Source organism: Aquarana catesbeiana, linkage group LG11, assembly GCF_042186555.1.
Source record: "Aquarana catesbeiana isolate 2022-GZ linkage group LG11, ASM4218655v1, whole genome shotgun sequence".
Lineage (NCBI taxonomy): Eukaryota > Metazoa > Chordata > Amphibia > Anura > Ranidae > Aquarana > Aquarana catesbeiana.
Window position 1 is genome coordinate 191,407,851 of NC_133334.1, and position 27,583 is coordinate 191,435,433.

Genomic DNA, 27,583 nt, shown 5'->3' on the forward strand with positions numbered 1-27,583 from the left:
ATTTGTGTTTGGGCGCGAATTTGAAAGACTGAGTTCATATAATCACAAGGAATCCAGTCTTCTGCCTCTTTCTTACATCTCCTGCTTCAAAGCCAGACACATCTCCCTCTTCAAGACACACAGCTATTCTATGCATACAGAATTTCTTCCAGGACACAAGAAGTTAAACGGCCATCTTTAAAACGCCAAGACAAAGGGAAAGCACATGTTCTAATGACTTTAAGAACTCTTTTGAGATCTTTTAAACAAATGAACTATATTTGAACATTTTTTTGCATATATGAAACAACACTAATTCTGAATATGAATGTACTATTTTTGTAAGTATTTTCCAAGTTTATGTGTGTACAATAAAACACACAGTTTGATTTAAGCTGACTCAAGCAGAAATAATTCCAAAATTTGTCTCACGAGAAATCATCATTATTGAAGGCTTTTTATACAATATTAAGCCATTTATTTCATTGGCGTACGCCAGCCAGTTTCAATCGTCAGAAGTTTTTGCCACGTTCTTCTTACGTTGATCAGAGGGGAAACGTGACGAACAGAATTAATTTCGCAATTATTGAAAGAACCTAGAAACGCCCGATTGATGTTTTTGATGTTTGATTGTGTGAAGACCAGAGAAATTTTGGATCAGAAGTCTTGACAGACGGTTTAATTAGAGTCCAGCGGAAAACGGAAAAGTTTTATATTCGGTGAGTACCAAAATATGGAATTTATAAATGTTATAGCTGAAGAAAGTATTTTAGAATTTGAAGGTTTAGCCAGTTATATTTCAGACACTAAGTTATGGCAATCAATGTATAATCAATGCCTACAGGCAAATAAAGAAATTGAGAAGAATAGATTTTCATTAGCTAAATCTAAGAAAAAATTAAGCAATGTGATGAAATTAGTTACAGTTTTCAATGCAATGGTTTTTGATATGCCAGGAAAACAAAGGCAAAGTGTAACAGAAATTGCACAAACACAGGAGAATTTACATATTGAACAATTAATGATTGAAAAAGATGAATTAGAACATAAAATGAATGCATTATTGGAATTGGTTAAAGAAAAAGAAAGTTGTATTGTTTTTTTAACTCAGAAAGAAATTGAACAAGAGAATGTTATAAGTTTGCTTAAAACGCAATTATTGCAAGCTCAGTCTTCTGCACATGCTCAGTGTTTAGCTTATGAACACGTGACAAAGTCAGAGGCGAGGGATAATGATGCTGATTCTGGATTTGACTCAGTGGAGTCATTTGAGGAGGTTAATATTTCCTCAGACAATGAAAGCGTGAAGTCTGTTGATTTGAATAATAGTAATATTCAACAGAAATGTAAATTTTCATCGCCATTTACTCAAAGAAAGGTATATGCAAGAAAACCAACTCTTAAATGTTTAGTTTGCAAAAGAGAGGGTCACATAGCTAGGTTTTGTGTGATGGCTAATAATAACGATATACAAAAGAGGTTGTATTATCCGAAAACGATGCCAAGACGCTATGAAGTGTATTCTGTGCGCTGGTGTAGTAATTTGAGGTATAGAGGCCATAATAATCAAACTAATTTCCCTTTTAAGACCCAAATGCAAAGATTGCAAACTGCAAACAGTCCATTAAGACAGGAAAGGTATCATTATGTATCTTATAACACTGTGAAAAACAATGTTAGCAGTCCTTAAATGAACTGCATGGATGGTAAGGATTTTCTGGTTATTGATTCTTTGTTATGGATAATAAGGTTATGATTTGAGGTTCAGAGATTTGGTTTTTATTTGATCTATTTTTAGTATTTTCAAGGATAATCCTTTGGATTATCATTTTTTTATTAATTTTTCCCAGTTATGATTATTATGATTTTAATTTTTTATTTTTTGTTCAGATGGAACATTGAGAGGTTTAGTCCACCTGAAAAGGGGGTAATTAACAGCTTTGTACTCAATTAGCAAAGGAGGCAGATTTGTATGGAGAATTAGTGATTTTAACCTGAATATGGTCAAAATTATGTTGTGGAAAAAACAAATATAAGATTTTCCTTCGTTTTCAGAGGATTAAAAGTTGAATCAATCTTTTGAGTCCTCATCGGGTGATATAAGATCTATATTTTGGTTAATGATAACTGGATCTAATATCATGACTTGATAAGATGGATTTTCTATATTTTAATGTACCACAACACCTACAGGTGGAATTCACTAAATTTAACTATGACAGTTTAGAGCACATCGGTAAGCAAAAATTGCTTGAAATTCTTAAAGAGAAATTCTATTGGGACAAATTGGAAAAGACAGTAGACAGAGTAATTAAATCTTGTCTAATCGGTGTACAAAGATATTTTAATTATTGCTAGGATATTGATTAATCATGTTTTTCTAGTTTGGGGTATACTAGCAAACCTCAGTAGTGACAGAGGATTCCATTTTATAGGTAAAATCATGCAGGTAATGTGTAAAATCTTGGGAATAGGAAAGAGATTTCATGTATCATATCATTCACAGTTTGTAGGTACAGTTTTTTCAGTCACAAAGTATTCTTCACTTGATTTAATGACAGGAAGAATTATTTTGTCACTTGTTTCACAATGAACGTTTGGTTGGCAGTACACAGCAAGTATTGTTAGTGTCCCTCTGAAGTGTATTGTACTGCAATGCTTGTGATTTGAGAAGGGATACTAGGATGTTATTTAAAGGTATTGAATGTCATTCAGGAAATTATATTTCTTTTTGGTATTTTGTGCTCCTTTTGCACAACAGTGTTTTGGTTATAGATGATACAGGACAATTTGAACAGAATTGTGTTACATGCAGTTACTTGTATGAAAAAATAGTCCTTCCACACATTTTTAAGTTTGAGTTAAAAGATCATAATTTCTTTATTTTACAATATTCCTTTGTTTAGGAGATTATTAAGAGACAATTTGTATATATACTGATATGTAGTATTTGTTTTAGAAGTTTAAAGAAACTTGTATATTGTATAAGTTAAATGGTTACTCACATAGCCCAAACCTTAGGAATTTGAGAGTGTAGTGACACCCACCTTTTTAAAAAGGAGGGGGGGACTACTCATTGAGAGTCTGCATCTGTGGGACTACAAGACAAAAAAGAACCTTTCTGAATAAGAAAGGAGGGGGTTTGTTTTTTTTGGAGTAGAATGCCTGTAACAGGGTTTTTTGGCAAACATGCATTACAGCAGATGCTGCAATAGATATTCACTCCAGTATACACAAGACACATACACAGCATGAGAATTGCTGTTACATCCACACACACATATCTGATTCTTGTAACATTTTGGTATTTTATTATTAAAACCAAAATTATCTTTTATTCAAGATAAACGGTTTACCAAGATTGATAATTAAGAATGGAAAGATTTATTTAAATCAAAAATTAGATGCTGTTAGCACAAGTTTATACAGAAAGAAATATGGTGATCAAAGAGTTGCCATGTGTAAGGTCACACCCAGAGATGGTGAGATACACGTCACAGGCAGAATTAAAGGTTCAGGAGAAGTGGACCATGGCAAAGTAATTGAGAAGGTCCATTTGACATTTTGGATGTTCAAAGGAAAATGGTACTAGTTCAAGGATTTCTCAATTTAGTGAAAAAGCATGTATAAATAAAAATGTGGGTATAACAAATGTAATATTCTAAGATAAATGATGCTGCTTTTATTTTTCCTAGGAATGAATTATATTTCATTAACCACTTCCCGACCGCCGCACGACTATGTACGTCCTAAGTTTGAACGGGGATATCGTTGTTATGGCAGCAGTTAGCTGCCATAACCCCAGTATCCCCGTTTTCGTGCGGCGGCCGGCTTTCAGATAAAAGTGGTCCCTGCGGCGGATTCGCCGCAAGATCACTTTTATCGGTGGCGGGAGAGGGGCCCCCCCCTCCCGCCGCGATCCGGTGCCCTCCGCCGCTTACTGGAGCCGTCGGTAGCGGCGGAGGTAATCGCGTCCTGTGCCGTGGTGTGTCTGGAGACGACTGAGGCCAAGATGGCGATCACTCGTTTCCATGACACTGCTGGGCGGAAGCGACGTCAAAACGTCACTTCCGTCCACGCCTCTTAAAGGTATATTTTTTCAAATGTCATTTTTCTAAATGACTTTTTTTTTTTTTTTTATTGCATTTTAGTGTAAATATGAGATCTGAGGTCTTTTTGACCCCAGATCTCATATTTAAGAGGTCCTGCTTACATTCCTTGTAATAGGAATAAAAGTGACACAATTTTTTTTTTTTTTTTTTAAACAGTGTAAAAATAAATAAAATATTGTAAAATAAATAATAAAAATAAAAAAAAATTTTTTAAAACCCCCCTGTCCCGACGAGCTCGCGCGCAGAAGCGAACGCATACGCGAGTAGCGCCCGCATATGAAAACGGTGGTCAAACCACACATGTGAGGTATCGCTGCGACCGGTAGAGCGAGAGCAATAATTCTAGCCCTAGACCTTCTCTGTAGCGCAAAATATGCAACCTGTAGAATTTTTTAAACGTCGCCTATGGAGATTTTTGAGGGTAAAAGTTTGACGCCATTCCACGAGCGGGCGCAATTTTCAAGCATGACATGTTGGGTATCAATTTACTTGGCGTAACATTATATTTCACAATATAAAAAAAAATTGGGATAACTTTACTGTTGTTTTATTTTTTTATTCAAAAAAGTGAATTTTTTCCAAAAAAAGTGCGCTTATAAGACCGCTGCGCAAATACGGTGCAAAAAAAAGTATTGCAATGACCGCCATTGTATTCTCTAGGGTGTTAGAAGAAAAACCATATATAATGTTTGGGGGTTCTAAGTAATTTTCTAGCAGAAAAACCTGTTTTAAACATGTAAACACCTAAAATCCAAAACGAGGCTGATCCTTAAGTGGTTAACCTGGAGCAATCATGGATTCCAAAAAAAGAAGAAAGATGACAGTTCAACAAAAGAAAGTGTTAAAGAGAGAAGATGTATCATCATCACAGGATTCATCTTTTCCCTAGTGACAATTTTATCTGTGGTAAAATATTTCACAAACTGTTCCAGCTATGCAGAGGTTAACAGGATTGAAGAATTACACAACAAAGTCATTACATTATTAAGAGACAAAAGAGATCTAGATACTGATATCAATATAGATGATAAAAGTGATAAAGACATTGATATTAATACAGAGGACAAGAGTGATAAAGATATTGATCTTAATACAAATGACAGAATATAATTCTAGATACGTTGATAACAATACAGCTGAAGAATTGTATGGATATGTATTTGTAGGACAGGGATATGATTGCTGTATGGAATTATATTTAATTCGTAGTAACAATGTTGAGGTAACCGTTAAAATAGAATCCAAAACAAATTTTGTTAAAAAGCTAGGATCTTATAGGTTAAACAACAGAACCTGGAACTTTTGAATATAATATATTGGGAAGGAGTTTTTGGTCAGTATTTGTAAAAGGTAACAATCTTTAAATATTTTTGAAGATAATGATAGTTTGCATTTGATATGTAAAACAAAAATATATGTACCTCAAGATTAATTGGTAACTTGGAAAAGGAACGATGAATTTTTTTTTTTTTCTTCACAGTTCTACTATGATAATTCATAAAGGAATTTATGGTAGTGTGAATTGGATCAATAATACATTTGTTTATCAACAAATGAGAACATCTTTGAATGATACTGGTATATATGAATGTTGCATATCAATAGTAAATTATCCGGTGAAATGTGTGAAGGCAAGTGTTGTAATGTCTCCTAGGAAAACTCCATGTGTTGGTAAGAAAAGTATCTCGGCAAATCCATTTCAGATTAACCATTTCCAATCCAGAACTCTTTTGAGAGAGGGAAAGTTTGTCATTATATTGTGGAACTTTAATGTTTCAGAATGGAAAATTTCTACAAGGTTTCCACAATGTCAAGGACATTTGGTTAATATGGAATTGGGTATTGAAAGATGGTTTGGAATTAATAATAGAAATCATAACAGAAATAAGCGTGGTATTGTTGAAGGTATTTTAGGAGGGATTGGCACAATTGGGAGTATTACTAATAGTATGGACATTAATACTTTAAAGTTTGATCTTGAGACAGCTGGTTTAGTGGGTAGTAACGGGATTAAAATACAGAGAAATTTAAATGAAATTTTAGAAAATATGGTTATTAAAACAGCTAATATAATGGGTCCATCTATTTTACATCTTCAAAATATTACTCTTGATTTAATGTTAAGTGAACAACATTCTCATATTGCCAGAGCATGTTTAGAGATCCAGACTGAATATTGCACTAATTTTAAAATAATTGCACAAGCATTTCAGAGTGGAATAACCCCTCTTGGCATTTTACAGAATTTACCCAGAGAATATGTATATGCTATAAATCATACATATTTATGGGTAAATAAATGGATAGGATGTAAACAGGATGTTTGTTATAGTTCTTCTATGATTCCAATAGCAGGACAAGAACAAATTTTGGTTCCAATCACTGTCTTGGGATTACTCGTCAGCAATACACAATTATTGTATTATAAATTACAGTATACAGATTTTGCATTTAACAGTGAAAATTCTGAATTAGAACAATTAGATTTGTCATCATGTTTACAATGTCAGTCTAAAGTTATTTGTTTACCTAATCAAGATAAAAGTATTTTTCATTCTTGTTATCATAATCATACATTATGTTCAGCAAGAATAGAAAAAGTTGAAACAATTTCTGAATTAATTACTCGTGTAGATAAAAAGAAGGTTTGTTTTCAGATCATGTCAGATACAGAAAGGGTTAAAACTTTTTTTCTCTTCTTGTACAAATACAGAAAACCTAAATCAAGGCTTGTATTGTATAGAAGGAGACATTGTAGCAATAAGTATTAATGGGTTTAGAACATATTTAACAAATATGCTTATGAAAAATATAAGTGCTCTTCCCACACAATATAATATATCTCAGATAGATGAATTTCCTTGGGAAGAATGGGCAAATATAATTCATAAGGATAAAGGTTTATTGATAGCTTTGGCTAAGGAACTTCAGAATGCAGAAATATTGTTTAAACATGAACAAGGTAATTTGCAAGAGATATCTCATCAATGGTCAGAATTTTCAGGAAGTAATTGGTGGAAAAAATTCAGTAATAGTGTATCAATTTGGGGAAAAACTTCAATAATCTCAGCAGCAGGAAATATTTTATCACATCCTATAGTTATTCTTTTTAATATTATTATGTTATTCATTATATTCCAGTTATGTTTGATGTTTAGAATGAAAAAAATATATTATCGAATTAGAAATGAAATCAAGAAAGGAGATGATTTATTGCAAAATAAGCTTAAGAGAAAGATGGGTTTTGGTATTGCAGATTCGGTTGGTGATGGAAATACATTTGGAGTTATTGGATCAAAGTCAGTATGAATGGGACATGTATGCTATGTATGGATTTAAACCTTGAAAATATGATTGTTATTCATATTTCAGAGGGGAATGTTATATTCTTAATATCTAAATTTTAATTGGCTTTGTTAAAAAGAATATGCATTTTCCATAATTGTGTGAATGATAAGACTTTGAGCTAATGATATTCAGATGGCGACTCATTGACTAAGACTGCAGGTCAAGACCCTGTCAGAATTTGATGGATTTTGTAAATAATATATGTATGGGTTGAAAATCTTCCTATGTAACCGATACTCTGTTTGATATATGCGTTTATGTTTTAAATGGTCTGAATGTCTCTCTCACACATATATCTTGTTTCATGTCTAGAAGGTTTGGTAAAGTTAAAAACAGATGTTGCTCTCTGTTAGCCCCCACTCTTAGGAAGGAGGAGAAAGGGGAGTGTATGGGAGGGATTTGTGTTTGGGCGCGAATTTGAAAGACTGAGTTCATATAATCACAAGGAATCCAGTCTTCTGCCTCTTTCTTACATCTCCTGCTTCAAAGCCAGACACATCTCCCTCTTCAAGACACACAGCTATTCTATGCATACAGAATTTCTTCCAGGACACAAGAAGTTAAACGGCCATCTTTAAAACGCCAAGACAAAGGGAAAGCACATGTTCTAATGACTTTAAGAACTCTTTTGAGATCTTTTAAACAAATGAACTATATTTGAACATTTTTTTGCATATATGAAACAACACTAATTCTGAATATGAATGTACTATTTTTGTAAGTATTTTCCAAGTTTATGTGTGTACAATAAAACACACAGTTTGATTTAAGCTGACTCAAGCAGAAATAATTCCAAAATTTGTCTCACGAGAAATCATCATTATTGAAGGCTTTTTATACAATATTAAGCCATTTATTTCAGGAAGGGAGCCATGGCAGACAGATATACCCTTAGAGCCCAGACCACGTCCAGGGAATGGAGAGCCACCTTCTTAGGATGTGTCGGCTTAGAACACAGAGATGGTAACACAATGTCTTCATTGAGGTGGTAGGTCAAAACCACCTTCGGCTGAAAGGAAGGTTGTGGACGCAACACCACCTTATCCCTGTGGATAACCAGATAGGGCTACTTGCAAGACAAGGCCGCCAGTTCAGAAACCCTCCTGGCAGATGTAATAGCCACTAAAAAGACCACTTTCTGAGAAAGAGTCAACAAAGGAATTTCCCTGATGTTTTCAAACAGCGGTTTCTGAAGCGCCGATAGCACCAGATTCAGATCCCACGGAGGTAGGGGTGGACGTTCCGGAGGGACTACATGCCGAACCTCTTGCACAAAAGTGTTCACTAATGAGTGAGATGCCAAGGGTCGTTGGAAAAAAACAGCCAAGGCTGATATCTGTCCCTTGACGGTGCTCAAGGCTAACTTTTGGACCACTCCTCGCTGTAAGAACAGCAGGATCCTGGCCACGGAATAGGTGCGTGGGCGCCACCCCATCTCCTCACACATGGAGATATAAGCCTTCCATGTACGATGGTATATCTTCCGGGAAGAAGATTTTCGTGCCCTCAGCATAGTGGAAATTAGCCACCGAGTCCGACAGACCTCGGTTCCTTAGCACCTGGCTTTCAACAGCCATGCCATTAAAACCAGCGAGGGTAAAGCAGGATGGAGTATCGGACCTTGCGATAGGAGGTCCTCCCACATCGGCAACCGCCAAGGAGCATCCGCCACCAGACGTACCAGGTCGGCGTACCAAGGACGCCGAGGCCTATCTGGGGCAATCAGTATTACTGGAATCCCCTCGGCCTCCACTCTGTGGAGCAGACGGGGTAACGGTTTGAGCGGAGGGAAGGCGTAAAAATCAGCCGGTACTGCTCCCTTGGAGTCAGTAACGCGTCTGACGCGTCCGCCCAAGGATCTCTTGTCCTGGACATGAACCTCTGCACCTTTCGATTGAGCCGAGAGGCCAGAAGGTCCACATCTGGTGTGCCCCACCACAGGCAAAGAAGCCTGAACACCTCCAGATGCAGAGCCCATTCTCCTGGGTCCAGCATCTGACGACTCAGATAGTCCGCCTGCCAGTTTTCTACTCCCGGGATGTATATGGCCGACAGGGCCGGTACGTATCGCTCTGCCCACCGAAGGATGTGAGTGACCTCCTGTGCTGCAGCCGAGCTTCTTGTTCCTCCTTGATGGTTGACATATGCCACCGCCTTGGCGTTGTCTGACTGAATTCTGATTGGATGTCCTTGTAGTCTCATCGACCATGTGGAGAAGCATAGCCTGATCGCTGGAAGCTCAAGCACATTGATCGGTAACTGGGATTCCTCCCTCGACCAGAGGCCCTGGGTCGATTGTACTCCCAAAACTCCACCCCAGCTAGTTAGGCTGGCGTCCGTTGATCACCGTCCAATGAAGAGGTAGGAACGATTTCCCGGACCGAAGGACCGGAGATCTCCGCCACCAGAGAAGAGAGTCTCTGACTAACTGGCTCACCCGAATCTGCCGATCCAGGGATAACTAAGTTTTGTCCCATTTGGACAATATCTCCTTCTGCAAGACTCTGGTGTGAAATTGGGCATACGGAACCGCCTCAAAGGAGGCAACCAAAAGGCCCAGAACTCGCATGCAGAAACGCAGCGACGACCACCTGCGGTTCCTCAACAGCTTCACCGCGGTCCTGAGAGTCTGCAGCTTGTCCAAAGGGAGAAACACTCTCGCTTCTAAGGAGTCCAGCAATAAGCCTAGGTACTCCAGACGTTGAGTCTGCACTAGTACCAACTTCCTGAGGTTCAACACCCACCCAAACTCTTGTAGAGTGTGCATGGTGATCGCCACATCCTCCCTTAATTCTGAGGCGGAAGCTGCTCTCAGAAGGAGATCGTCTAGGTAACCCACGATTGCAATTCCATGTTGTCGCAACAACGCCAAAATTGGAGCCAATATCTTGGTAAAGACTCGGGGTGCTGAGGTCAGACCAAAGGGGAGAGCCACAAACTGGTAGTGGTCTTCCCCTACTGCAAATCGCAGAAACCTCTGATGCCTGAGGAATATGGGTATGTGCAGGTACGCGTCCTGGATATCCAGAGATGCCAGGGAGTCCCCCTGATGGAGTGCACTGATTCCATTCTGAACCTCTGTACTTTCACAAAGCAATTGAGGGCTTTCAGGTCCAGGATTAGACGTACCCCTTCCTTTTTGGGGACTACAAACAGATTGGAATAGAACCCCTGAAACCTTTCCATTTCTGGAACAGGCACTATCACCCCGCGGCTGAGCAGGTCCCTTACTGCCCCGAACTGGGCCTCCCGGCGAGCCGGGAGTAAGGGTATGCTGGAGGGAAAAAATATGTTTGATGGCCGAGAGAGGAACTCTATCTTGTAGCCCAATGAAATCAGTTCGCAGACCCATTGGTCGGACAGCCAAGAGGCCCACCGAACTGCAAACTCCCGAAGGCGACCCTCCACCCGTGTGTTGGGCGGGGGCCAACCTTCATGCTGTAGCATGCTTGCTCGTGAGCTTGGGAGGCCAGGGACGCTTCTGTCCCTCAGTAGTCGCCCTGTCGGACTGAGAGCGTTTTCCTGAGGTCCCGGGCAGACGAAAAAGCCTCTTTTGAGCGGAAAAGGAGGGCCCTTGCCTGAGGCGTGGCTCCTTACCCTCCCTGGACTGTGGGAGCAATGTGCTCTTCCCACCTGTGACATTCTTAATAATGTCATCCAGCAAGGCTCCAAATAGCCACTCACCAAGGAAAGGCAAATCCGTCAGGGCTTTTTTAGATGCCTGGTTCGCAGACCAGCATTTCAGCCAGATCAGGTGCCGCAGCACCACTGCTGATATTGAAGCTCTGGAGAGCAAGGGAAGTGTATCCAGGGCCGCATCACAGACATACTTAAGGCCATGCACCAACTGGTCTGCTAGTTCCACGCAGACTGGAGGAGACTGGTGCTTCTCCAATTCACGGTGCAATAGTTTTGTCGATTCAGTAAGGGTCTGCGACACTAATGCCGTGGCCAGTACCAGTCGTAGCGCTGACCCCGCTACCGTAAATATGGACCGAGCCACTGCTGTTCTGTCTCTGGGACAGATAGCTAAACCTTCTTATCCTAATAACTTCAGATACCATATTTCTTTGATCTCAGTTTTATTAGAACAAGCCAGGTGAAACTACAAAATAACAGAAATAGACCTCAATAAGTATAATATTGCATACAATACAGCATACATTGCATAAACAACGATATACAGTACAAGACAAGATAATAAAAACTTACTTTTTAAGTTCTCTAAGGGGTGATGACAATAGATATAGAAATAAATTACTTGCTTCTTGCAATGTGTTGAAAAGAATGGTGGATGGTTTACTTCCTGCTAAGATTCTACCCAGAATTCCCTGCTTGCTGACAACTTCCTCAACTACACATACAAATAAACAGATAAACAGAACTGCAGCAATACCAAAAAGGAACGCTAGATGGAGCCTGCACACCACATATGATTGTCTTAAGTAAATTACACATTTTGCATGTAAATTTAACAACACAGGTACAAAAAACCAGTATAAAACATCTGGTGGACAGAACAACTGCCTCGGCCCTCCTGTCGGTAGGGTCCTTAAATGCAGGAGTCCCTTCTACTGGGATCGTGGTTATTTTGTTTAACCTGGATACTGGGGGTCCACGACCGGGGGAGACGAGCATTTTCTAAGAAGGCTCTCCTCAAAGAGGTAACGCACCGCCATTCTTTTTGGGATCGAAAAGGTCCGTTGCGGGCTTCCGCATTCCTTGTATATGAACTTATCAAAGTCAGATACGGAAACACCTTAGGTGTACGGGCTGGCTTACGGGACCCAAAAGGGACCGCCACCTCAGCAGAGGATCTTGCCGCATCCTGTATTTTCAGGGTATCACACACAGTGGTGATAAGTGCTCCAACTAGCGCTTTTTCCTGCGCAGACCCGGACACGGAATCATCCTCACTGTCCGATCGGTCCCGGTCAGCATCCTCTGATACATCAGAACAGGGGCCACCAGTCACTGCGGGGCCCGAGTCTGAATCAGAGCTCTCCCCGGAGGATGGGGGGGGGCAGGGGCCATTTCTTACCCCCCTTGCGCACGCACGCCGCCTCCACCCTGGCATCGAACGTTTCAAGGACCGCCGACAAAGCATCCAAACTACTCGCACTACTTGCAGGTGAGCCGGTTGCAATTGCAGGGAGGTCTGGGGAAGAAACGCCCACTTCTAACGTCATGCTGACCCACCCTGTCTGCCACCCTTGGGGGCTTAGAACAAGGTGCTCAATCCCACCCTCCTAGCTGCTATAGACTGAGGGGCCCCCACCGCAGGACTCACCACCCTGACCGAGTGCTGCGCTGTGCTGCTGCTGATGGCTGTATCCTGTGTCAGCTAACAAGTGTCCAGGAACAAAAACCGCGCTGTTCTGAGACACAGGAACCAGCGCTGTGGGGAAAAAACACGCCAAGGCTACAAGAAAATGGCCACCGGGCACCCTGTACAGAAAGAAAAAACAGGGAAAATGGCCGCCAACCATGCTTCTCACAGAGGCTAACAGAAAATGGCCGACGATCGCTGCTGTGGCAGCAGCACATGCAGAGCCCACAGACATCCAGAGAGACAGATGACAGCACAGGGACACAGACAGCCAGCGCAGCCCCCAATCAAGGAGCAGAGCCCCCCGGAGGATGCCTGGCTCAGGTACACACACCGCACTACAGAAGCAAATATTCTTGCGCACAGGTGTGTAAGCTAGATGATTCCAAGGGTTCAGAAAGGACAATGGATTTCGGCCTTGCTGCTCTCCAGAATGGGATTATCCTAGTAGTAAATGATAAGAAAAAAAGAGAGCGCACCAGCCTAGTGCATTATCCTAAGGTAAATTTATTAATTAAAACCAAAATTAAAATCTACTCACAAAGGTAGGAAGAAAAAATCGCACTATATACAGTGACAAAGCGATTGGTCCACTGATAGCGGTTTCCAGGTCCTAGGAAGAGGACATACGAATCGCTGGCTAACGCGTTTCGAAGGTGTCCCTTCTTCATCAGAGCCTTGTCGGTGCTAATCTCTTGCAACTATTTATATATGTGTTTATCTGGGAAACACTTTTCAGATTAGTACTGGAACCCCTCCCCTAATTGGTGGGAGGTCCTACAAAGGGGGTGGACCTTAGCCATATCATTATAAAATGATAATTTGTTAAATTTATATTTTATTTGATTTGATTTCGCTCTACAATTGTGCACGCATTAGGAGTGCATGCATCCAGCGGCGAGCTGACCGGGATCTGCCAGCAAACACTGCACATCCAACTATCCTGGGCATACCAAACAATAATAATTGGGAACCATTAAATATCAGAAAACATACCAAGAAGTACAAAAGGAAAGCCACAGCTCTCATCCTCTCAAAAAGCCCCCCTATGGGAACCACAGCTGTTCCGGCGCCCATAGCCGACAGCTTCCATCCGATTCCATGTCTCGATACACCGTCTCGGCGGATGGAACGCACGCCGCACCATCACTTCCTGGTTGCGGTCCACTGAGCAGAAGTGCAATCATGACGTCATTTCCCATGCGTCCATTGGCGCGTGGGATTGACGTCCAGTGGTAAACAATAGCCGCCATTTTGTCAGAGAAAAAGGTAGAGGGCAAAGCCGGACAAGAGCGTCAAGGCAATGTATTATTACCGTACTACAGCCCAGTCATGCAGCATCCCCCACGGGGGGGGGGAAGCAGGGAGAGAAGAAAGGGAGAAGAGGGACCCCCTAATCGACCTCCCAGGGAATGCCCAGCTGCTCTGTCCTGCCGAGACAGGAAGAGTTGTACTTACCATCTGGACGAGCTGGAGGCATCCCATCACAGACCCACATCTGAGTAGTACGGGGTGGCTGCGGGCCACGGCACACTGGCACAAAGACATCCGTAGTCCGGTCATATGTTTGCCCCGGAGCATTGCACTCAGTGGCCGCCCCTGGACCCTGAGGGGCATGTCGTGGCCGATCCAGTGCGTAGCTAGGGCCTGCAAACACTCAATGGCCAGGCTGTGGAGACTACAAGGATCTATATTATCCAGCCTGTCACCCAGCCGGCTGTTGATAGAAGATCACAGGATCTTAAAATCTTGCGCAAAAGGCAAAAATCCAGAAAAGAATCCCCAGGACTGATGGTCCCGACAGGGAGCCTAGGTCCTTCTCCTTCACTAGGCAGAAAAAAAACTGAGCTGAGCTGCAGGAAGCAGGCTGAGGGGTTATTGCCAGAGGGACCGCCCCCTGGGCAGAGCTGTACAGTTCTGTTGTTTTTCACATGTAATACATGTTCTGCCTAGTCCTCTCCTGAAGGTGGCATAATAACCCTACGGTCAAGATTAATGGAGCTGTGTCCGTCAATGAATGAAAGAGAAAAGACAACTAAGAGGGACAACAAACCTGCAAAACCTATACCTCAGGCTCCTGCATCAAGCGAAATAAGGAGATTATTTCAGCTTTTTCAACTGAACTCACCAGAGTTCAAGATGGCGGCGACACGTGGTGCCACTCAACGACCCCACATACAGAGGCATTGATGTCCAACACTTACCTCGGCATTACCCCGGACTTTCATCCTGACACTGGAGAATTATCGCAACCCTTTTCACAGCCATACAGTGTAGACGCGGAGCTACAATCCCTGTTACAAGCGCTCCCTACCAAGGCGGACATTGCGGCTCTCTTTGGGACGGTAGAAGCCACCCACCGAAAAGAACTCAATGCGGTGAAATCTGACGTTAAAGCACTCACCACTAGAATCAGGACAGGTGTCCGCCGTGTCGGCCTTGGAACACCAGTTATCGACTCTAGAAGAACTCCAGAAAACGCACACGCAGGCCCTGATCGATCAGCAGCTCCATCTCGAGGACATGGAGGACCGGAGCCACATTCCTGCGGCTCTGAGAATTACCGGAAGCCACGGGCCCTGAAGACTTAGCCGACACAGCTATTGCCATCTTCCGGAGTATAGAGGGCATTGAATTACCGGACCGGGTGGTGCTGGATAGAATCCATAGAACACTGGGCCCTAGGTTGATGGACCCCTCGAGACCCCGGGATGTAATCTGCAGGCTCCACCACTTCATCCACAAAGAGCACATCGTACGCAAGGCTTGGGAAGCATCAAGATTCTCCCGGATCTCTCCCGAGCTACCCTGCAACATCGTGCCATGCTCAAGCCACTCCTGGGTCTCGCTTGGTGAAGTGATGCCACATGCCGCTGGGGATACCCGCTGTCTGTTACGTTTCGGAAAGACCTAAGGTCCTTCACCTTACGCAAGCCGGAATCCCTGCCTGCACTCTTCACCTTTCTCAGAACTGAGCCAATCGAAATACTGAACTGGCTGTCCCTTCTCCCGCGCACTCAGGGTCATGTGAATCCTCCGATGCAGAGAGGTGACTTACCACCCAGACAACAGAGGAACCGCCGCCGGCCCAGTGCGCCATCACGAGAAGATGCACGTGAGTCTTGAGACTTTTTCCCCTTATGCATTTATCCCCTGCTGACCACTACCCAGGTTGATGCTACTGAGACTGTGCCTGACCTGACTACCCCACCATTAGCCTACCCCCCATGTCCCCTCCTTGGAACAGTGACTTGAATCACCTACTGCCCCCTGAAGCAAACGGTCATGCCACTATCTGTCCTCCTTCACTGGAGACAGTTGGCTGCAGCCAGAAGTGACACGGCATCTCCTACCCCCTACCTCTGTGATTGCAACCATAACGATTTCCCCAACATACCCAGCAGTCACCGCTGCTCTATCTCATACATGATACATGCTGCTGACTAAAGGACGTTATACCTATATGTGTCAGTTGTGGCCTCAGAAGTTCTAGGGGTCAAGTTCACCGATCTACCCCTGGGACAGGAGACACCAGCATTTCATAAGAGCCTGCCATAACATCCCTAGGAGATTCCACATGAGGATAGAAATTCACTGACACATGCTGAACTGTAAGCCTTGCTGCCTATTGAGGCTTGGAGGTCAAGCTCCACCGGTGGTTACACCCCAGAATTATGGGACACGGAAGCTCACCTCCTGCTGCCCAGCGGGTGGACGCGTTGGCTACGAAACAGTGCCCAGCTCCATTTACTACCTCCCCCGGGCGAACTATTAGGCCACTAGCCACATTCCCCGGAATGACTGGCTAGAAAACCTGAATATGCTCGTTACCCCTGCAATAGACCTGAATGTTTTTTCTTCCCCTGTCCAATGCTAATACTAGTCAGCTTATCTACCATACATGATGATACATGAGGCACCCTTTTATATACATCAAGCACAGACATCTTAGTGACTTCTGATTTGCATAAAGGGACTTGAACAACAGGAGAGCTCACCATAACACCCATGAACTCATTGGACGAGGGGAGACATTACTGGCGACACCTCAGGGTGCCTATACCGTCCATTCCAGGTTTTCATCAGCAGACCTGCAGCCCAGTGAAGAGGTGATGTCTCCTCCACCCTTCCCCCCTTTTCTCAAGGACATTACCTACCCTTCATTCTCAGGGACATTCCCTACACCTCGTTCTAAGGGACATTCCCTACCCTTCGCTTTCAGGGACATGGAAATCATTTTGAAAGATGACAGAGACCACGGCAATTAGATTCCAGATGCATCAATCCAATAGCAACGGCATCCAGGAGCCGCATAGTGGAAGGACTGCTCTCCCCCAGATCTGGAGGTAGACATGTCAGCTTTGCTCATTTGAGGGGGCTTGGCATTGTTGTCCTATAGAGTGGGTGGGAGACTGAACGAAGGGAGAGAGATACATGCAGAGTTTTTTCAGGGTACACTCCTAATACCAGTTGATACGTTGATATAATAACAATAAGACTAAACATTCTTTATACTGTGATAAACTGCTTACCTTGATAGGGGAGAGGTCGATGAGACAGGTCTCCACTCACGAACAGATACCATTGCTCTGTGAACTCTCGGATTCAATAGACATCGGCAGTGCTGGAGCGGCCACGAATCACCTAGAGAGGAAGAAAGGTGTGATTGGAGACCTGGAGATCGGCATCTTCATGCACTTAAGGTTGGAATTTATATTTATAATTTTATTTCTCTTCGAGTTGAAGTAATGTTGTTTAATGCTTAAAATCTGGTGGGGTGGGTGAGATGGTTGGGGGCTCGCCTCTTGAGCCTGGTCCTACCCCTCTCCCGAATAGGAAAGCATATCCTCATGGAGGGTACTTACTGTCTTCCGTGAGTTATATGCAGTTTAAATTATCTGATAAGGAACACAGAGTACTAGGCCCTGTTCTCTTAATCTCAATTCTTAGTTTCCAATCTCTTTTTTTCCTTCCTTCAATTTCTCTTAACCCCCACTGAATTACCTTTCCCCTCCCATCTCTGCTATACAAACCTTCCCTCCTCCTCCCCCCCTATTATCACAACATGGCGTTAGACAGTATTAAAGTGATGTCGCTTAACGCGAAAGGTCTCAATATACCAGAGAAAGGACGCATGCTATAAGAAGTCAGGGATCATTGTAGTAAGACAGCAAGCAGGATCTGGAGCCAGAAGGGATGTCAGAAAAGCAAATCTTGAACAGGATCGCAGGAGATAGTTTCTGTGATGTTGACCAAGGCGAAGGCAGAGCTCCTCTGGACTGGACGGCTTAAGTAGGCAGGACTGACGAGCAGGATATCAACAGCTGAGTAACTGTGGAGAGATAGGCGCTGGCAATTAGCCGACAGCTGAGCGGCCAGCTCAGAGAGGGGGTGAGCCCAGCCCTGACAGTACAGAGTGCAGAGTTCTGGAGTTATGTACAGGGTGCAGGGTTCTGGAGTTACGTACAGGGTGCAGGGTTCTGGAGTTACGCACAGGGTTCAGGGTTCTGGAGTTACACACATGGTTCTGGAGTTACGCACAGGGTGCAGGGTTCTGGAGTTGTGTTATGCACAGGGTGCAGGGTTTTGGAGTTGTGTTATGCACAGGGTGCAGGGTTCTGGAGTTGTGTTATGCACAGGGTGCAGGGTCCTGGAGTTGTGTTATGCACAGAGTGCAGGGTTCTGGAGTGCGTGACGCACAGAGTGCAGGGTTCAAAAGCGCTAGGTACAGAGTGCAGTCATCCATCCACGTCTCACTACTGCCTCTCCCCTCTGCCCTCATCTCCACTCCCCCTCCCCAAAGCTCCACCATCTTCCACATGTTTACCTTTGTAAAAGCAGCACTTTCTGTAGCTGGCTCTTCTATCCACTGCAGACACATCTTTCTTTACTCTTTCAGTGCACTGGGTGCCCACTCATTTTCAGCTCCTGAACTCCCCGAACAGGAAGGAGATAAGGGTTAGGGGGCAGCTCACCCCCTCCTCCTCTTGAACACACTGCAGTCAGCTAGTCCAGCACTTGTTCCAACTGTAGTGCAGAGCAGGGAGGCTGTTCAAGGAGCCTTGGGAGAAATGGCACTTTCACTTTCAACTACAGAAGTCATGCTTCTGTGTTTTAAAGTGAAGGTGGCAATCTGTGAGTGCAGGGTTACACAAGGCTGAAAAAAACCCCCTGGGGAGGAGAACAGACAATTTATCCTGACACTTTACATCTTTGTCCCAGTCAGCAATGTATGTCAACTTCTGGCTGAATAGGACCTGGAGCAGTGTGAACATTCAGGGATTGGCGAGCAAGCCAACTGGATGTGAACTGTGCAGCTCCGGTGACAGACTTCATCTGTCAAATCCAAGCTGTGATGTCGTGTATAGGTGGGACTGCTACCCAGACCCATCCCTCTGTCAAACAACCAATGTAATGAAAGAGCCGGCCAGAGCTGTCAGTTTTTTTTTACGTTCAGCCTGCTGGTTGAATGAGAAAAAATGAATAGTGTGTACCAAATTCAATTTTCAGGTCAATGTCGGCTTTAATGTCTCCCCACACCAGGGATGGGGCCTGGCAAAGAGCAAAGCATTTACCAGGTGCCTTACAGACAGGCAGACGGCAGGAGAGTGCAGGGATGGTGTCATCAATGGAGGCACTCAGCTGTAGTACTTACCTTTTACTTTGATCTGAATAGACAATGACAGGTTCTCTTTACCGCCAGACACCCCTAGGTGCCTGATCCCCCTCTCAGATCTCCTGTAGGGGGTCTCGGAGCCCACACACTGGACAGAGCCAATCTGCAGAGAGATATAATATCTGCAATGAGAGATCCCACCAATACATACAGACAGCTGAGGAGGAGGCCAGCCTGACACATCATCCCCTCTACCTGCACAGTGAGTAGATGGAACATCACACAGCATGTAGTACCCAGGAAGTGATGTCCTCAGCACTGTGCATAGTGATGGCACAATCACAAACATCAGGGCTGTAGACACACAAACCTCCTCAGAAAGCAGCTGACATGCTGGGACCTGTAGTACCTCCTGTGATTGGCTCAAATACCCCACCGTCCAATCAGAGCTCAGCCTCCTCTCACTATACACTCACCTCACATTCACCTCCAGTGTTCTCCCTGTGTATAGTACTAACAGAAACTGCTCATGCCAGAAAGGATGTAGGGGGAGGGCGGGGCTTAGATACAATGTGCTAGAGGGGAGGGGCTACTGTGTTCTGTGTGAGGGAGGAATGGGGAAGTGTGGCGTGCGGGATGTGATAGGGAGGGGGAAGAGCACTCCATGTAATGAAGTACAATATGAGCTGGCTCTTTCATTGCACTGGTTGTTTGACAGAGGGGGCGGGTCTGAGTAGCAGTCCCGCCCATGCCTGACATCACAGCTTGGATTTGACAGGTGAAGTCTGTCATCGGGGCTGCACAGTGCACATCCAGCTGGCTTGCCGATCCCTGGATGTGCTGGCTGTTTACACTGCTGCAGGTCCTATCTAGCCACAAGTTGATATATAAGCAACATAATTATGCGGGACAAAGAACCTGTACAGCGGGATAGTGGGACAAACACATGAGTGCGGGAAAGTCCCGCCCAATCCAGGACAGTTGGGAGGTATGACCATACTATAGAAAAGCATGCATAAAGAGAAAAGGATACCACACACTGCAACTAGATGAAAAAATTAGGCTAGAAAAATTAGGCTACCACCTCAGGCGACAATTGGTAGGGGAAGAAGGTTGGCACTGAGGCTGCGGTAACCACACAAAACACTCTGTTCTGCTTGCAGCTCAGTAAGGTTGGGCAGCCTTATTAGGCTGGTTGCTAGGAAGCTGGCAGCTGGGCTGCACAGCATCAATGGTTGCTAATGGTGCAGTGGCCTGCCTGCAACATAACAATGATGCTGAACAGTCCAGCTCCCTAGCAACCAATGACGTACAGCATCTTTGCTTTTTAGGATGCTGGTAGGCGGGCCACAGTATCCTGGGTTGCTGTGTAAATGTCCTAACAACTGAATGAGGGCAGGGGCGGGCAAGAATAGGGTGGCATCAAGTGGAGGTGGCGGTGACAACTTTGGTGGGGGGAAGGGGGAATTGAACAGCAAAAACAGCCACCTCAGGTGGCAATTAAAGCCTCATTCCGGGCTTAAATTATTTCTTTCCTCACAACTCCCTCCCACTCCTTCTAACCGCTATTACTAGACCATTTTTTTTTCCTTACCTTGTGAACCAGATATACCCACTTAAAGCAAAACTAAAGGTACAAATACCTTAGTTCCAATGGTCTAACACCCGTGAATTCCTTTACTGATAACAGCATCTTCTCCCTGGGTTCCTACAGGTGCTGGTTGTTGGTCATTTTGATTGGTGCAGGATAATGTCCATCCTATACAATCCCTGCGTGGGAGTGCAGTCATCCTGACACACTGGCAGTGTGCCAGAATGTAAACTGAGCTGCCACGCATGCCTCTTCTGCAATAAAAATAGGATTTTTACGTCACACTTACCTGTAAAATCCTTTTCTTTGAGTACATCATGGGACACAGAGTCAGGCTAATATTCATTACCTGCTGGGTTATACTTCATCATTAGATGAATGGACACTGATAGACTAAAGGTCTCCAGACAGGAAGTGATCCCCTATATAACCCCTCCCATACAGGAAGCATTTCAGTTTTCTAGAAAGCACTGAATCCTCAAAAAAAGAAGGGAGGGATCTGTGTCCCATGATGTACTCAAAGAAAAGGACATTACAGGTAAGTATGACGTAAAAATCCTATTTTCTTTTTCATACATCATGGGACACAGAGTCAGGCTAATAATTATTACCTGCTGGGACATCCCAGAGCAATAGTCTTGAGGGGAGGGAGACACCCTGCCAAACAATAACCATCAGAACTTATATGGCAGCCCGCAGTACACTGCAGCCAAAAGCCGAATCCTCGGCTGCTCGAACATCCACTTGATAAAATTTTGTGAACGTATGCACTGAAGACCAGGTAGCAGCCTTACAAATCCAAGTCACAGATACCTGATGGCGAAAAGCCCAGGAGGTTCCTACACCCTTGGTAGAATGAGCTCTCACCCTAAGGTTGTGAGCTTTATGTTTCAGACCGTAGGCCTCAATTGACGGACCCAATTGGCAATGGAAGCTGCCTGCCCCTTCTTGGGTCCTTTTAGTAAAACAAAAAAAAACAAAAAAAGAGTCTGATCCTCGGATCTCCGCAGATCTAGACAAATAAACCTTGACTGCCCGGACAACGTCCAAAGAATGCAATTGTCTCTCTTCCGCCAAACGAGGCTGAGAGAAAAAGAAGGTAAAATAATGTCCTGATTTAAATGAAAGGCCGACACCACTTTTGGCAAAAAGGATGGACAGGTCGTAACACGACTCTGTCATGGTGAGAGATCAAGTACGGTTCCCTGCATGAAAGGGCCGCCAACCTCGACACCCTTCAAGCTGAGGTGATCAAGAAGGCTAGCTTGCGTGACAGTAAGTCTAATGGAATTTCCTTAATAGGTTCAAATGGTTGTTTCTGTAATACAGACAGCACCAAGTCCCAAGGACACATAGGTGACCTAATGGGAGGAAGCAAGCAAGTTGCCCCTTGCATAAAGGTTCGGATCAGTGAATGGGAGGCTAAAGGCCTTTGGAAGAATACTGATAGGGCCGAACCTTGACCTCTGTACTCAAAGCCAAATTTGATTTCCACTGCTGACTGTAGAAAAGAGAGAATTCTCCCATTCACATATTTCAGAGAATGCCATTTTCTGGCTTCAGACCAAGCAATATAAGTCTTCCAGAGCTTATGATAAATCTTCCCAGTGATAGCTTTTCTAGCATTCACTAGAGTAGACACCACTGGTCCCGAGATGCCACGGTCCTTTAACACCCTGGCTTCAATAGCCATGCCGTCAAATTTAGAGACTGTAAATTGGTGTGGAATATAGGACCTTGAGACAGTAGATCGGGGTGACGTGGAAGCGTCCATGACCCGTCTATTGCCAGTCTCACAATCTCCGGGAACCAGGGCCTTCTGGGCCAGGCTGGTGCCACCAGAATGACTGGAATCCCCTCTCTCCGAATCCTGCGCAACAAATGTGGAAGGAGAGGGATCAGAGGGAAAGCATAAACCAGGGAGTACTGGCTCCATGGAACTATCAGAGCATCTGCTCCAATTGCCAGAGAATCTCTTGTTCGAGACACAAACTGCTGTAGCTTGTTGTTGAACTTGGATGCCAGTAGGTTAACCTCTGGCCATCCTCAACGTTGGCAAATTTCCTGTAACACCTCTGGGTGTAGGGACCATTCCCCCGGGAAGATCTGCTGGCGGCTGAGATAATCTGCCTTCCAGTTCTCTACTCCTGGATATGGACTGCCAAGATTATTGGCACATGTCCCTCTGCCCAGGCTAGTATGTAGTTAATCTCTTTCAGAGCTGAACGACTCCTGGTACCGCCTTGGTGGTTTATATAGGCCACTGCCGTGGCATTGTCGGACTGAACCCTGATGGAGCAGTCCTGAAGCTCCACCATCCAGGATTGTAGGGCCAGACATACTGCCTGTAATTCTAGGGCGTTGATGGGCAGGGTCTGCTCTGTCCCTGACCATTTCCCCTGGGATGTAAGCCAGTCTAGGGTCGCTCCCCAGCCTGAGAGACTGGCATCTGTAGTCAGTACTCTCTCAAGTTACCAGGAGAAAGGATTTTCCCTTTCGCAGATTCTTCCTGCAACCACCATTTAGGCTTAAGCATGCCTGAGGAGATAAGCACATTGGATAATTTAGGGCTTTTCTTCCTCTGTCAAGCCAACAAGATGTCTTGTTGTAAAGGCCTGGAATGGAACTGGGCATAGGGCACTGCCTTGGAGGAGGATACCATCCTCCCTAGAAGACTCATACAGAGCCAAATGGAGGGTTGTCTGTTGCTCCTCATCTGACGCACCTGATCCTTCAGGGCACAGATCCTTATGGGTGGCAAGAATACTCTTGCTTGGACCGTGTTTACAATCAGACCTAAACATTTTAGACTTTGAGCTGGTCTCAAGGCTCACTTTTCGGTATTTATGATCCAGCCTAAGCTTTTCAAATACCTCAGTGTGTATATTATGCTCTGTTCTAGAGCCTGTACTGAGTGATCTCTGAGCAGGAGGTCGTCCAGATACCCGAGCACAAGGATCCCTTGGGCCCTTAAAAGACCCAGTACTGGTGCTAGGACCTTTGTGAACACCCAGGGAGCTGTAGCAAGCCCGAAGGGTAGAGTCACAAACTGAAAATGACATTACTGCAAAACGTAGGAACCTCTGATGAGGCTGAAAGATGGGTACCTGTAAGTACGCGTCCTTTATATCGATGGAGGCTAAAAAGTCTCCCCTCTGGAGTGAGGTTACTACTGAGCGGACAGACTTCATCCGAAAGGATTGTATCAATAGATACTTGTTCAGGGGCCTTAAGTTCAGAATGGACCTTGAGTCCCCGTTTGGTTTCTGAACCGTAAACAGGTTTGAGTAAAACCCTGTGCCCCTTTTGGGTACCAGAACCTCTACAATCACTCCTTGATGCACTAGATGAGGTAGTGCCTGAAGCATTAAGTTTCTTTTTGGAGGATCCGAGGGAACACTGGATTTTAGAAACCTCTGAGGGGGCACCCCCCGTAACTCCAGCTTGTAACCACGAGATATAATTGAGGTCCTGAATTATTGTTTTCCAAATGTTCGCAAAGTGCAGCAGCCTTCACCCCATCCAATGGAGTGGGGGCATCCCCTCAAAAGGAGGGCTTGGTGCTGGGTTTAGAAGAATCTTGGGCCCAGGGCTTTTTCTGGCCGTGGCCAGTGGCTTGCCCCTGGCCCTAGCGCCCTGTTGGCGGCGGAACCGCCTTGATACTGAGACATTTGAGGAAGCATTCCCTTGGTTTTTAAATGAGGGATGTTTGGTGCTTTTTTTCACAGGAAGTAGAGAACTCTTCCCTTCGGAAATCATTCGGATATATTTGTCCAAGTGATCACTGAATAAACGTTCCCCCTGAAACGGGAAACCTGCCAATAACTTTTTACAAGGAAGCTCGGCTGACCAGTTCTTAAGCCATAAAAGTCTGGGCATATGTACAGACAAGAGAGCCAGATGAGAAACCTGCTGTATTAAATCCTTTAAAGCATCAACACCAAAACACAGTGCTCGAGGAGTATCTGTCTTACTTTCAGGCAGCTCATCCTCCTGGTTAGGCCTATCAGGCCATTTGACTTGATCCTCTACGGACTGGCAAATACCAATTGCTGCAACAGCTGGCTGAATAGCTGAACTGGCCAAAGAAAAAGGAAGCTTTTAATAATAATTCCAATTTCTTGTCAACAGGGTCTTTCAAGCCCTGTGCGTTATCTACAGGACAAGTTAAGTTCTTGTTTAAGGAAGAGACTGCTGCATCTACGGCTGGCATGCTCCATTTTTTAACAAACTTTTCATCCATGGGATATAAAAGGGAAAACCTTTTTATTTATTTATTTATTTATTTATTTATTTTTTGGATTTAAGAAATAGTTTATTGAAATAGTTTATTGAAGATCAGCAACATACAATTTAAGAAAAAGATTCCAGAACATATAGGAGACTAACAGAGATTGTATCCTGTCACAGCTATTGCCATATCCAAGAAGATAGCAAAGAACCTATAAATTGTAGATAAACAAGTTTTGCCAAAGAATACTTTGCACAATGAAATTTCAGCCCGGGTTCACACCTATGCGAATTAGATGCGGCTTACACCGCATCTAATTCGCAGGACATTTTAAAATACATTCATATGAATGCATCTGGTTCACATATGTGCGTTGCACAAAAAACGTGTGCGTTTTTTGGGCATTGCGGTGCGAACTACAAGCCTATTATCTCCTATGGGAACGCATCTGATTCGCAGATGCATTGCGTTCTGAACAAGGAATTTCTACTTCTCCTCACTACACCTCCCTCCCTCCCCCTCTCCCTGCTCTCTAATCCTGAGCAAAAACGCAATGAATCCTTTGAACAGGAGATTTTTATCTCACCACTGAAACCTGAGCTTCAATTCGCACCGCACAAGTGTGAAACAGGGCTAAGTCATCCAGCAATAACAGTCAAGTAGGGAGTCGAGACAGTCGGGAGGTGCCTCTCCCAGAAAGCAATCACAGAGAGAGCAAAATTGTTACTTTCCGGTACTATAACCTCTCTATCCCCCCTAGGTACCCAAACGCCCCACCCCAATGGGCTCTTACTGTGGAGACGTCTGGGGGATTCCCAAGGGCTCGAAACCTAGGCACCGACACCCTCAACTGAAGGAGTTGGGTGTCCCTGAAGGGGAGATCACCTTCCTGACTGTCCACCCTCCACATAAATAAAGAAAACAAACAAAATTACTTCAGTAGTGCTTTTTCAAAAGTGACTATTTGTCAGTCGGGGTACGGGCAGAAGGCCCAGAAAAAGAGGAGAGAAAACGTGTGAAAAGGAGGGTGCAGTTAGAGAAGTAGAGATCAGTGGGGAGGAGAAAGGTTCCGGGACGTCTTTCCCATTCCAGGGAGGATTGGAATATCGCAGAGCGTGGCCCATGGTTCCCAAGTAGTATTAAATCTTTCAATTTTATCAGTCAGCTTCGCCACTATAAGCTCTTGTGCCATAATCCACAAGATTTTTCGTTTGCAAGCCTGAAAGGAGACCGAGGGCTTCTTCCAGGCTTTTGCCAAAGTAATTTTAGCTCCCACCAGAATGAAGAAAGAAAGTACTTGTAACCGTTTAGTCAGATTAGGTATGTATTCATTTAGTAGTGCTATCATAGGATTAGGGACGATCGTTTCTCCTGTTAGGAAACTAATTGTGCGAAAAATTTTCTTCCAAAAGGATCTGATGCAAGGGCAAGTCCACCATACATGAATCATTGAGCCTTCTAGCTCACATCCTCGAAAGCGAAGTGGGGAAGTTCCCGGGTATATTAATGCCAATCTAGAAGGGACATAATACCACCTATTCATAACTTTTAAGCTAGCTTCTATTAAGGAAATGTTGCACATACCTTTCAATGAGCGCAACGAAACCCAGAACCAATCAGAGGTATTCCAGACGCAGCCGGTGTCCTCCTCCCAGGCCCGAGCGTAGGATGGTTTATCCGAGTGCGATTGAAGTGCTGCATAAATCAGGGAGATACCCCCCCTCTGATCCATGGAGTCAGTGCACCATTGCTCATAAGATGTTATATAGGGAGGATCCTTCCTGGAGGACCAGATAGTGTGTAAAAAGTGGGAAATTTGCGTGTATCTGAACCTTTCCGAATCCGGCATACCTAGATTTTTCTTACATTGGGCCAGAGTAAGAGGGCCCTTGGAGGACAGGAAGTGCCCTATACGGGTCTGTCCACCAGCGGAATGCCAGAATGTTAAGTCCCGGAGGGAACTTCGGGTTATGGAAGAGGTGAGCCAGTGGTTTCAGTTGGGAGATCAAGGAATGATTCATGTAAAGTTTGGTGCATAGAGCTATCGAGTGGGATAGGGTGGGGGCCATAATAGCTGGCCTACTTCTGGTGTCTGACCATAAAAGTTAATCGATAGTGTTAAGAGGGATCGCTTTCCTTTCCATGGAGACCCAATCCGGTTTGTAGTTCCTGGAGTAAATTATTGATAATTGTGCTAATTGAGCTGCCTGATAGTAACCCCACAAATCTGGCAGACCCAGTCCCCCCTGTGATTTTAGGCGTACTAAAATGCTGGACGGGCATCTGTAACCCTTGTTACCCCAAATAAAGCGGGTTATGTCAGACTGAAAGTTACTGAGGAAGCGTTTCCGGATGGGAATCGGGAGCGAACGGAAAA

General features: G+C 44.3%; 1 long non-coding RNA gene across 1 annotated transcript in view; it reads right to left on the minus strand.

Annotated features, from left to right (window-relative positions):
• Positions 1–17,414, minus strand: part of LOC141112364 (uncharacterized) — a 237,596-nt gene extending 220,182 nt beyond the window's left edge. Inside the window, exon 1 of the long non-coding RNA XR_012236584.1 lies at positions 17,301–17,414. This is a non-coding gene — a long non-coding RNA (uncharacterized lncRNA). The remainder of the gene's footprint in view (positions 1–17,300) is intronic.
• Positions 17,415–27,583: the final 10,169 nt, after the last annotated feature.